At 43.7% G+C, this 12183-nt stretch overlaps 1 protein-coding gene across 5 annotated transcripts in view; it reads left to right on the forward strand.

The window, feature by feature from the left end:
- Nucleotides 1-12183, forward strand: part of JAKMIP2 (janus kinase and microtubule interacting protein 2) — a 241904-nt gene that overhangs the window by 46524 nt on the left and 183197 nt on the right. The window lies entirely within an intron of this gene.

Here is a 12183-nt window from a genome sequence, read left to right on the forward strand (position 1 = left end):
TAGTGCAGTGTATATAGACTGCTATGTTACTTTGCATAATACATCAAAAACACAAATAAATGGCACCTTCTCCTCTACCTAATTAACCCACACACTTCAAACCACCCAATGTGTTATGCCCCAAAGAGGGGGCTTCATCAGGGTACTTGAATATCCATGCACACAAACTTCAATAACACCCAAAGGGCCAGTTCAAAATCAGGGGTAGGAATATAAGTACAGTATTATGTCCGCAATAAGGCATATACTGTAAACTTAGTGTAGCAGTGCTGATTGGCTGTTGTGGGCTCCTGCATGCTGCACATCACTATTTGAGCTGAACGTTTAAAAGTCTATTTATTTGGCCTCATTCTTATTAGAATAGCACCTCTTAGGTTCACAGACAAGGAAAGTATGTGTGATATGCTGAGAGGCTTCTACATAGAAATCCAGTGGTAAATATAAGCGATGTATGACTTATAGGCCAGAGTTCCCCAACCCTGTTCTTAAAGCCCACCAGCGGGTACATGTTTTGTAGAAAACCACAAACATTCACAGGTGAGGTAATTAGTGTCACAGCAGAGCTGATTAACCATTAGACGACCGCTCCACGGCAATTGGCGTATACGTGGCGGCAGCCCCATGACTTCCTAACGCTTATGCATGCAGTCCTGGGGGAATGATGGAGCTCCGCTCCGTCATCAGTCTCCCAGTGGCGATCGCCGCTAGGAGAAAGTTAGCCGTCGAAACCGCCATCTAATAACAGTGTACAGTGCTGCGATCTAAGGCAGCGCTGTACTGGGGACAGCCGTGTCACAAAGCTGTCCCCCTGGGGGAGACCGGAGCAATCCGCTGTCATAGGCTAAAGCCTGTAACAACCAATCACTGTAAGGGAGGGAGGAAGGGTGTTTTACAAAAAAAAATTACAACATTTATTGAAAAAATAAATATTTATGAAAAAATAACCGAACATACTGGGAAAGATCACAGCCCACAAACCGAGAGCTCTGTTAGTGGGGAGAAAAGGAGGGGGAAATCACTTGTGTGCTGAGTTGTGCAGCCCTGCAGCAAGGCCTTAAAGCTGCAGTGGCCTATTTTGTAAAAATTGGCCTGGTCACTAGGGGGTTTAAAAGAGTATCTGTATTGTTAAAATCGCACAAAAGTAAACATACCAGTGCGTTAGGGGACATCTCCTATTACCCTCTGTCTCAATTTCGCCGCTCCTCGCCGCATTAAAAGTGGTTAAAAACCGTTTTAAAAAGCTTGTTTATAAACAAACAAAATGGCCACCAAAACAGGAAGTAGGTTGATGTACAGTATGTCCACACATAGAAAATACATTCATACACAAGCAGGCTGTATACACCCTTCCTTTTGAATCTCAAGAGATCATTTGTGTGTTTCTTTCCCCCTGCAGCTATCTTCCACTGAAGTGTCAGGCTGTTTCTTCCTGCAAAGTGCAGACAGCTCTGCCTGTATGTAATTCCTCAGTATGTGAAAGCCCAGCCAGCTCAGAGGAGGATTTATCCAGCTTGTAAAAGATAAGAGAGAAGAGAGAAGCTACCCTAATCTAAATAATACACAGGCAGTGTGCAGAGAGGGGCCTGGAGGGGGGAGATGCATCACAGAACCACAACACTGAAGAACTTGGCAGCCTTCCAGACACAGGCTGACAAGTCTGACAAGAGAGAGATAAGTTGATTTATTACAGAGATGGTGATAGTAGAACGTGCTGCAGTAAGCCAGAACACATTAGAATAGCTTTTGGAACTTGCAGGATGATAAAAAACAGGATGCAATTTTTGTTACGGAGTCTCTTTAAGCTTAAGGTCCTCAAGTGGTTAACTACCTCTGTGGATTCCCACAAAACCTGCGCGGTTGGTTGGCCTTGAGGACAGGGTTTGGGAACACTGTTATAGGCCACTGATGGTGAAGAAGGTGAATAGCACCTCTGTAAAGCGCATGCCCTGGTGGTGATCATGGTGGAGGGAAGCATCGGCAATGATAGGGTGAACAGCCTGAGTTTGGCTCTGGATTGCTCAGTGCTACAGAAGCTGTAGAATGCTCTGTATAGAGTTCTCTGCAGTAACACTAAATAGCAAACCACAGAGAGCAGAGCCTTCTGATTTGCAGCCTATGTAATGTGAAAGGACATACAGAATAAAGCAGAACAATACCCGCTCTGTGTAATCCTTCTTCACAAGATGAACCCTGGAGAGCACTGTTGCATTATCTGGAAATTCTCTCTCCACTCCATCTGATCTCCAGCAATTTATTGCATTAACGCACTAGCGGCAATGATAAAAATAAACCTATCCCAGATCATTGCTCTACATTTTAGATTGAACCAGTGAAAGTGCTCAAGCGGGCTTCCTTCATATATCACAGTGACAGCTGTTTACTAAGCACTGAAAGCAGACAAATAACACACAGAGCAGACAAATAGCTCACATATGGAGAGTGTGTACAGATGACATGTCACTCTCTTGTCAATTCAAGTCATTTATATGAACACAATATGTTAAAGATAGATGTACAATAAATTATATATATATGTATCTTTTATGTTTATTTTGTTTACTGGTGCAAGTAGACTAGTCACCAGATTAGTTTAGGTTGGCAGTGTCCTTTGCTGTCCTTTTTAGTTTTTATTTAACCATTTAACATTATGCAACTTTATTAACTACCATATTTTTCGGACTATAAAACGCTCCTGACCATAAGACGCACCTAGGTTTAGAGGACAAAAAGCATGGGAAAATATATATACTAAACCTAGTGCACCCATGGATTATGCCTCCTTTGTACCTCATGCCCCCTCGTACTTTTTGTGTCTTCCTGTGTCCTCCTTTGCCCCCCTTGTGTCCCTGTGTCCTCTGTTTGTCCCTTTGTGCCCTCCTATGCATGGGCACAGCACAAAGAGTTCCCGACATTCCGGCGGGTTGGAGGTTCATATTGGCAGGCACTCACAAGTCAGGAATTCCCTGCATTTAGACAATAAGACGCAGTGACTCCCCCCCCCCCCCCCCCCTACTTTTGGGGGAGAAATGGTGAGTTCAAAAAATACAGTACTAAATGCTGACAGCCTATGTTACACTAGTATAGCAGCAGATCACTCAGTTCAAAGTCGGATTCACGGTAGTAAATCCAAGGCCAAAAATAAAATCACTTTGAATTGGCTTCTGGTCCTGCTTTTCGTTATAAAATGCCAGCCATATTCAGAGTGTGCTGGTGACCTGAGGGTCAACAAGAAGTCATAGTGTACCACGCTTGGTTTAAGTGCAGGGCCCAGATTAATAAAAAAACACACAGTAGAGAACCTCCTTTTTTCCCTGAAATTGAGAACTCAAAGCTATTAACGAATGATACTAGTACAGTTTTACCACTTCTGCATAATATGAGGGGCTCCCTAAAGTATCCATTCAAAGTATATTGACTGAGTTTACCCTTCTACTACATAGATTTTGTAAGATTGTACAATCAATATTGGATCATTGATGGGTACCTTTATATTTTTTTTGCTGTGCCTCTTGTGTACGAAGCACCTATAGAAATAAAAGAGATGGCACGCACGTAGTGCAGTAAGCAGAATTCGTTCAAAATACCCACTGGGACAGATCTCACCTGAATCAGATGCTGTGGAAACACGTTATCCTTGTGGCCTGGGACACCAGCGAAGGATGAATGGCTCAATGGAGAGCAGCAGATCTGTCTGTAAATCTGTAAAACTTGCAAACACCACCTGAGCCTGCAGGACTATAGCTGTCCCCACTTGGTGTCCCAGGTCTGTTGGTGCAGATGCTGGTTGGTCCCTTTCCTGGGTAAGTTGTGAGGACTGAAGGTCTTGTGATTAAAAAAATGCTATGGGGTATGGACTATACTAAGAACACTGGTGGAGGCGCCCTTGATATGATACTACTACCGTGTTTCCCCTAAAGTAAGACATCCCCTGAGAATAAGCCCTAGCAGGAATTCCTAGCATGCTTGAAATATAAGACATCCCTCGAATGTAAGCCCTAGGAGCAGCCCACATGACACCAGCAAGTCACGCTCAATACAAAGCCTGGATACAGGAGAGCAGCAGTATAATGTGAGTTCTACAGTCCCGTATATGGCATACAGTTAAAAATGGCGCAGAGTAAAAAATGGCGCACCGTTCTGCCGATCATAAAACGCTATTTACCGTTTTAATGTAAATACACTAAACCGGTAAATAGCGTTTTATAAAACATTAGTGGAACGGTACGCCATTGACAAATGCAGGGAGCTAGTGAGGCAGCGGGGTAGAGAGGCAGCATGGTGGAGGGAGGATTAGGTACCATTGGCATACATTATCTTGTCCCGGCGATCGCTCCTTCCTAACACTATCGCCAGCCTAACACTACTGCCCCGCTGCCTCTCCACCCCGACCCCGCTGCCAGCCTAACACTACTGCCCAGCTGCCTCTCCACCCCGACCCCCGCTGCCAGCCTAACACTACTGCCCCGCTGCCTCTCCACCCCGACCCCGCTGCCAGCCTAACACTACTGCCCCGCTGCCTCTCCACCCCGACCCCCGCTGCCAGCTTCCAGTGTTCCCCCAAAAATAAGACATCCTCTGAAAATAAGCCCTAGCGCATCTTTTGGAGCAAAAATTAATATAAGATAGGGTCTTATTTTCGGGGAAACACGGTAAGGCAGGGGTCACACTTGTCTTTCAGTTTCTACACTTTTCAGAAAACTGAAAGACAAGTATGACCCCTGCCTTACAGCAGCTAATGTCATTTATAGAGAAAACTGACAAATTGCGCAAGATGTCAGTTTTTTTTCTGCGCGCGAAATCTGCATTCAAGTGTGACCTAGCTCATTGATTAACATGAGTTCTCAGTTGAAAACAGTTTTTCTGTGCAGAAAACGCGCACGAAAGCCGACAAGTGTGACCCCTGCCTAAATGTTGAGGAGCATAATTTCTTACCTTCTCAGAAGCGATCACAGTGATTCCAGCGCAGGAGACTTGGGTGCAGCTGGCGCCACCATAGGCCGTAATAGGAATTACGGCTATAGCAGCACACGGAGCAACTTCGGCGCCATCAGAAGACGGAGCTGAAGTTACTTTTAAAACACAACAAATTATTTCATTCCCCACCATCCATGGCGGCCTGGAGGGGGAATAGTATTTAATTCGGCCGGGACTTGTGCGGCAGGAGGATCAGCCATATACCGGCTGTATCCTGCGCCCAAATCTCCGGCGCCGTTATCTCTCGTACACCTCAGAAGGACAAACCATTATTTAATGGAAAAAGTCATGTTAATTCATGCACAGAAAACTTTCTACTGTGCATGAATAAACTATAATTACTATAAATTACTTTTTCCATTAACTAATGGATTGCCATCTAGTAGTATCATATCATGGGCGCCTCCACCAGCGTTTTTTAATTTGCTTTAGATGACTTACAACATCTTTTTGTATTAAAAACAAATTTGTTTTTGTGTGTACAATACTGTAGTTTGTAACTTGGGTGTTTGTAAGTCGGGGACTATCTATACAATTAATAGCTTAATTTTTTTAAGTGTCACACTTCAGCTGCTTTAATAAAAAGATCTGTTGCTACAAAGGCAGCAAAGTATGCTATTTTGTCAGAGGATATAGTATTTTTTTTCTGCACATATTGGCATTTGAACTCGAGACCTTAATAGTGATAATAATAATTTGCACTTCTCAGTCTTTTATAATGCCTCTATTGTAGGGGAAGACATAGCAGTCAGGGGTCATGGGCAGTGCAGGTCAGTGGAAGTTTTATATATGCACTGTGTGTATTTCTATGCGCTATAGTGTAGATACTCCTTGTGAAACATTCTTTCTTTAGAAAATGATTTCTCACAGGCCAGGCTGCCAAGCTGCATTATTTGTACCCCAGGGGTTCTTATGCTTCTTATAAGTAATTCATCAAAACACTATAAGCAATAAAGCATATATAAAAAGTGCTATTGCAATTGTAACTATATGGCAGTGATCTCGGGCGTTTCACGATTAGCGGCAATTGCAAACATGTTGTATGCAACATTTTTGGGCGCTCGGGAGCGATCGCGATTAGCATGCTATAGAAGCACTAATCGTGATCGCTCCAAGAATGCGTATTTGTCCAGTGATTTTTTCCTGCCGTAATCGCAGAAAAATCACCCGTGCAACAGCATTGTACTTTTTAAGTGTGATTGGGCCCGCCTAAGAGAAGCTTTAGAGCAAAATGATACAGAATTGCTGGGCACTAGTAGTAGAAAGACCTATAGTGAGGGGTATTTGACAGGAGATTACCCTTATTAGGGAGTGTTGATTAACAGCAGATGTTAACCACTTTATCCACCACTGGCAGTATATCTACGTCCTCTCTGACTTCATCTAAGCCACGAGTCAGTAGATATACGTCTTGTAGCAGAAGCAGTGCTGTGTAGGATTGGGCTTGCTCCTGTGCACATTTCTGGCACTATCTGATGCAGCACTAATTGGTGAACGGGGATATATGTTTCCTGAGCTAATGAGAATTTTTCTCAGTTTTCTCAGTTCATACTTAAAAATACACTCTGTAGCGTTATTTCAAAATCAAATATCTTCACCATAAATTGTGACAGGAACATAATCTAAGTTTTGTGATAAGCGGTAAGAATAGCCAAACAAAATTTGTGTTTTTTATCTACAGTAGCTCTTTTTATTTTTAAACTGGAATTGGTAAAATTGAGAAATAATGTGTTTTTTCTATTTTTTTTTCCCATTAAAATTCATCGAAAACCAAATTGTTCGAGGGGGAAAAATGGCATACAATGAAAGTCTAGTTTGTCTTGAAAAAACAATATATATTTCATTGCTGTGTCATAAGTAGGGATAAAGTTATTTCTGATTAAATAAGGACATAGCTAAACTGTCAAAACTGCTCTGGTCCATAAGTGGGAAACAAGGTCTGGATGCGAAGTGGTTAAACAGGCATACTAAAAAGTGAAACGCTAATGTACTTTTTTTTCGGACTGGAAAAGAATTTAAACTTTAGTCCGATTTTATTCCTATCTGAGTTCCAATTTTGGAAATGTCACCTCACTTTCTGCCCAAGTGACAAAGAACTATAGTGAAATTTCTCCATTGGAAAGACTGGGAACAATATTGTGAGAAAACAGACCATCTGTAAGGTGTGTGCATTGGGTACACAAACTGCAATAAAAGCTTGACAGAGACATTAAAACTCTTTATACTGACGTCTAAAAACTTTAATTACAATAGAGTTAAAATCAAATAAAATCCCTGATCAAGGTTCAGCAGTGCTGACAAGGAGGAACTGTAATTTTTCGTTGTAGGGGATCTGTCAAAGCGATCATACACTGACAGGTGATAAACTTTATTCCAGAGGGCCCAGCATTCCCTCAATTCCAGTATTAACATCTAACACAAATGCCACCCCGTGCTGCGGATCTATTTTATGGGTGTCTGCTGATACCGTATGTAACTCTCCTTAGGAATGTAACATGTGCTGCAGTTCCCCTTATAATATTGCATACTTTTCACAGGGCTGACCTCTGCTATGATTGTTCTGCTACTTTGTGTAATGAATTGCAGAGACTATTATCACTATGCAGAAAAATGATATGTTGGGAGAGCTGGTGAAGTATGTAAGATGAACATTAGTTTTACATTACAACCCATTGCTTCAAACTCACCCGTCCATTTTTCATTGTCTCTTATTTTCCGCAAAACAGAAGGTATTTGCGATTATTCAGGTTAGAGCATACATGTCAAACTCGGGCCGAGGGCCAAATTTGGCCCTCAGAGCCATTAAATTTGGCCCTCAAGTGGTTTCCTCACTTTGCATTATGTTTGGCCCACTCTGGACCACCGGGGAAGCTATATTGGAGGTGAAGCCCTAGAACATCAGGGAAGCCATATAGAGAGGTAGGGGGAAAGCACTCAACACTAGGGAACTGTATAGGGGAGGCTGGGGGTCTCTAGACACCAGGGAACTGTATAGGGGAGGGAGGACCACTAGACACCAATGAACTTTATAAGGGAGGAAGGTGGCCAGTAGACATTGAGGTTGGCCCGCGACTAGGTCCCAGTGTACAATTTTGGCCCACGACTAGGTCCCAGTGAACAATTTTGGCCCGCGACTAGGTCCCAGTGTACAATGTCGGCCCACTTTGTATTTGAGTTTGACACCCCCGGGTTACAGTGAGCTCTGAGGTGTCCCACAATGCATCACTGCTGAATATGCAAATCATCTCTGTTATCCCTGATGGCTGGAATGCAGTGATGTATCAGCTTGTTAAAATTACAGAGCCAAACTACTGTAATACAATATACATACAAACTTGGTTGATCCTCATCAGTGCATGTCATGGATTAATATGGCTCTATGGGGTAGGCCTTGAAACACCCAGAGTTACAGATTGTCCAGCAAGCTCATGGTAGGATAATGATTGTTTTAAGTAGTAGTGGGGCTGTGGGTTTTTATTTTGTTTTTAGGGGGGTTACTATTTAAGCACCAGGCAAGGTTTGACTAAGTTTGGAGGAAGAATAGTACTTCGAGGTTATGCTGGGTTTTTTTTTAGGGTGGAGGAGGGAGTAGTATTAACCACCCTGGCGTTCTATTGTTTGCGCCAGGGTGAATGCGCAGCACTATTTTTTGAATATTTTTTTTTAATCATGTAGCTAGCCTAGCGCTAGCTACAGGATGCCCCCCTCCCTTCCGCATCCCTCCCACCCCTCCGATCGGCGCAGCGTGGGGCGGCGTGTTACGCGGCGGGTAGCGGCGCATCGGCTGCGAGCAGCGGCGATCGTCCCCAACATGCAGCAAACAAAGTGCTTGCTGCGTGTTTAAAAAAAAACATTATGAAAATCAGCCCAGTGGGACCTGAGTGGCGCCCTCCGGCGGTCATGGACGAGCTGAGCTCGTCCATACCGCCAAGGAGCAACTATGTAACTGTGAAACAGGTAAGATTAGGTTAGGAGGATGAATAGGTTAGGTTAGGAGGATGAATAGCATTTAGCACTGGCATGTTGCACTAGATTTATTTAAAGGGGCACTACAGCGAAAAACTGTAAAATTTAAAATATGTGCAAACATATATAAATAAGAAGTAGGGTTCTTCCAGAGTAAAATGAGCCATAAATTACTTTTCTCCTATAATGCTGTCACTTACAGTAGGCAGTAGAAATCTGACAGAAGTGACAGGTTTTGGACTAGTCCATCTCTTCATAGGGGATTCTCAGCAAGGCTTTTACTCTTTATAAAGATATTCCCTAAAAAGGATTTAAACAATGATGCTGGCCAGCTTCCCTGCTTGCTACACAGTTTTTTGGTAGTTGGACAGAGCAAATGACATTCACTAAGTGCTTTTGAAAATAAATATATCCCTGAGAATCCCCTATAAAGGGATGGACTAGTCCAAAACCTGTCACTTCTGTCAGATTTCTACAACCTACTGTAAGTGACAGCAACATAGGAGAAAAGTAATTTATGGCTCATTTTACTCTGGAAAAAATGTGCTTCTTATTTGTATGTTTGCACATATTTTCAATTTTACAGTTTTTCGCTGTAGTGCCCCTTTAAGGGTGAGAAAGGGAATATTATTTAGCTGTAGCACCACGTGAGGTTAAGCTGGGTTTTGTAACATGTAGTGTGCTGTTCTGTCATGCTACAATATACGCTTAATCAGCAAAGCCAGTAGTGTGCCGCCTCTTCACTTTATTGTATTGTCTTGCACTCAGTTGGGCGACCTGAGCGAGGCTTGCCACTGGCGTTCCAGGGACCTGTTTTCCCTTTGAGGGTTCCAGCACCGTGTTTGTACACTTGTGAGGTTAAGCTAGGTTTAGTGGAGGACTTAGCATCCAGCACTAGGAGGAGGGTTCTGCAAGGTTAGGAGATGGAAAACTATTTAGTACTGTACTGGGTGAAGCCCAAGGCAAAGCTGGCCTTAGAGTACGCGGGGAAAAGAAAGGGATGACTGGGTCTCCACCTGGATTTAAGCTACAATGGCTATGTTTATTTAATCAAAACACATGACGTTTCGGCCAGCGGTCTTTATCAAGTGTTAAAACACACTAAGCCCATGCTCACATATAAATCACATACACAGTAATAAAACACACCCCTTCGGGGCGAGCACAAACTGATTTAGAGAGATTCAGGAACAATTTAAAGAGACAGTGTCTAAATTGACTTACATCATAAGAAACATCTTAGATTAAATTCCTCATTGAGTCCATTGGGGACCAAAGTCTCCAACCTACTGATCCATCTGCTCAGAGGGAGGTTACATAGGTAGGTGCCTTCAGTGTAGGTTAGATAGGTAGGTGCCTCCAGTGTAGGTTAGATAGGTAGGTGCCTCCAGTATAGGTTAGATAGGTAGGTGCCCGCAGTATAGGTTAGGTAGGTAGATTCCCCCAGTATAGGTTAGATAGGTAGGTGCCTCCAGTGTAGGTTAGATAGGTAGGTGCCCGCAGTAAAGGTTAGATAGGTAGGTTCCCCCAGTATAGGTTAGATAGGTAGGTGCCTCCAGTATAGGTTAGATAGGTAGGTTCCCCCAGTATAGGTTAGATAGGTAGGTGCCTCCAGTGTAGGTTAGATAGATAGGTTCCCCCAGTATAGGTTACATAGGTAGGTGCCTGCAGTGTAGGTTAGATAGGTAGGTGCCTCCAGTATAGGTTAGATACGTAGGTGCCGGCAGTATAGGTTAGATAGGTAGGTTCCCCCAGTATAGGTTAGATAGGTAGGTGCCTCCAGTGTAGGTTAGATAGGTAGGTGCCCGCAGTACAGGTTAGATAGGTAGGTTCCCCCAGTATAGGTTAGATAGGTAGGTGCCTCCAGTATAGGTTAGATAGGTAGGTTCCCCCAGTATAGGTTAGATAGGTAGGTGCCTCCAGTGTAGGTTAGATAGGTAGGTGCCTGCAGTATAGGTTAGATGGGTAGGTTCCCCCAGTATAGGTTAGATGGGTAGGTTCCCCCAGTATAGGTTAGATAGGTAGGTGCCTCCAGTATAGGTTACATAGGTAGGTGCCTCCAGTGTAGGTTAGATAGGTAGGTTCCCCAGTATAGGTTACATAGGTAGGTGCCTCCAGTGAAGGTTAGATAAGTAGGTGTCCCGCAGTGGCGGGGGGAGCGGGCATAGTAGTTACAACTCGCTTTCCTTCCGCCAATCCCCCGCAGCCTCCATCTCCTTCCTGTCCCGGTATCTGTCGCATTGGTAACAGCGCCTCCTGTGATGGAATGCGGTCACGTCATCACAGGGGGCGCTGTTACCAACGCGACAGATGCCAGGGGAGTAAAGAGATAGAGGCTGCGGGGGATTGGCAGAAGGAAGGTGAGTTGTAACTACTATGCCAGCTCTCCCGCTGCAGAGGGTGTGGGGCCTTCTTCAGGCGCGGGGCCTGGGGCAATTGCCCCACTTGCCTCCCCCAAAGGCTGCCTCTGCACAAGGAACTGGCTGCTCTGTGCCTCCTCCTTGGGCCTGCCTACTTATTCTCTCCCCCAACCCTTTGAGCTGGAGCAGAAATATGTGCAAAAGGCAGGAGCCCCAGCGTTACCTGTACATGCATGTGATGATGTCATTGCATGTGCAGTATGAACCAGGGAGGCTTCAGGAGGCCCCATAAGGAAATCAGCATTACCCCTTGCCCCATAAATACATGGAAAAAGTAGGTTCCATTCCACATTCAGAATTCCAGTTAAATATATTTTATTCACTAGATATAGCATGACCTGGATAAAAGAAAACCCATGTGAGACATATGTCTTATTTTCCATTCTGCTTTTCACTTTATTATAAAAAAAAAGACATTTTCCTCTTATCTAGTGACAAGCATATATAGGCTGATGTGTTTATTATGTTGTAGAAATGCCTTTTGTCTGGGCCATGCTGATCTGTTAGCTTCAGTTATGTTTTAGTCTCAAAAATCCAAAAAGCATGTCCCCAGTGATTCCAGCATACCTACTTTGGTTTAGTATCTTAAAGTGAAAGTGTACACCATTACTGACAGAAAGACAATTGCTTCAGCACTTCAGGGCTAAGCCTTATTTCAGCATGTAAGGGGGGAAAAAATCACAGTTACAGTATTTAATACTTTGCTGTCAGTAACTTGCTCCTATTCTGTGCAGCTATTTACTCCTGCAGCAAGATGGGAGGCTGCTGGAATCCTGGTTTGTAAACAAGAGCAAATTCAGCTTCAGTCAGTTTGAGAAAGTCA

Source organism: Hyperolius riggenbachi, chromosome 3, assembly GCF_040937935.1.
Source record: "Hyperolius riggenbachi isolate aHypRig1 chromosome 3, aHypRig1.pri, whole genome shotgun sequence".
Classification (NCBI taxonomy): domain Eukaryota; kingdom Metazoa; phylum Chordata; class Amphibia; order Anura; family Hyperoliidae; genus Hyperolius; species Hyperolius riggenbachi.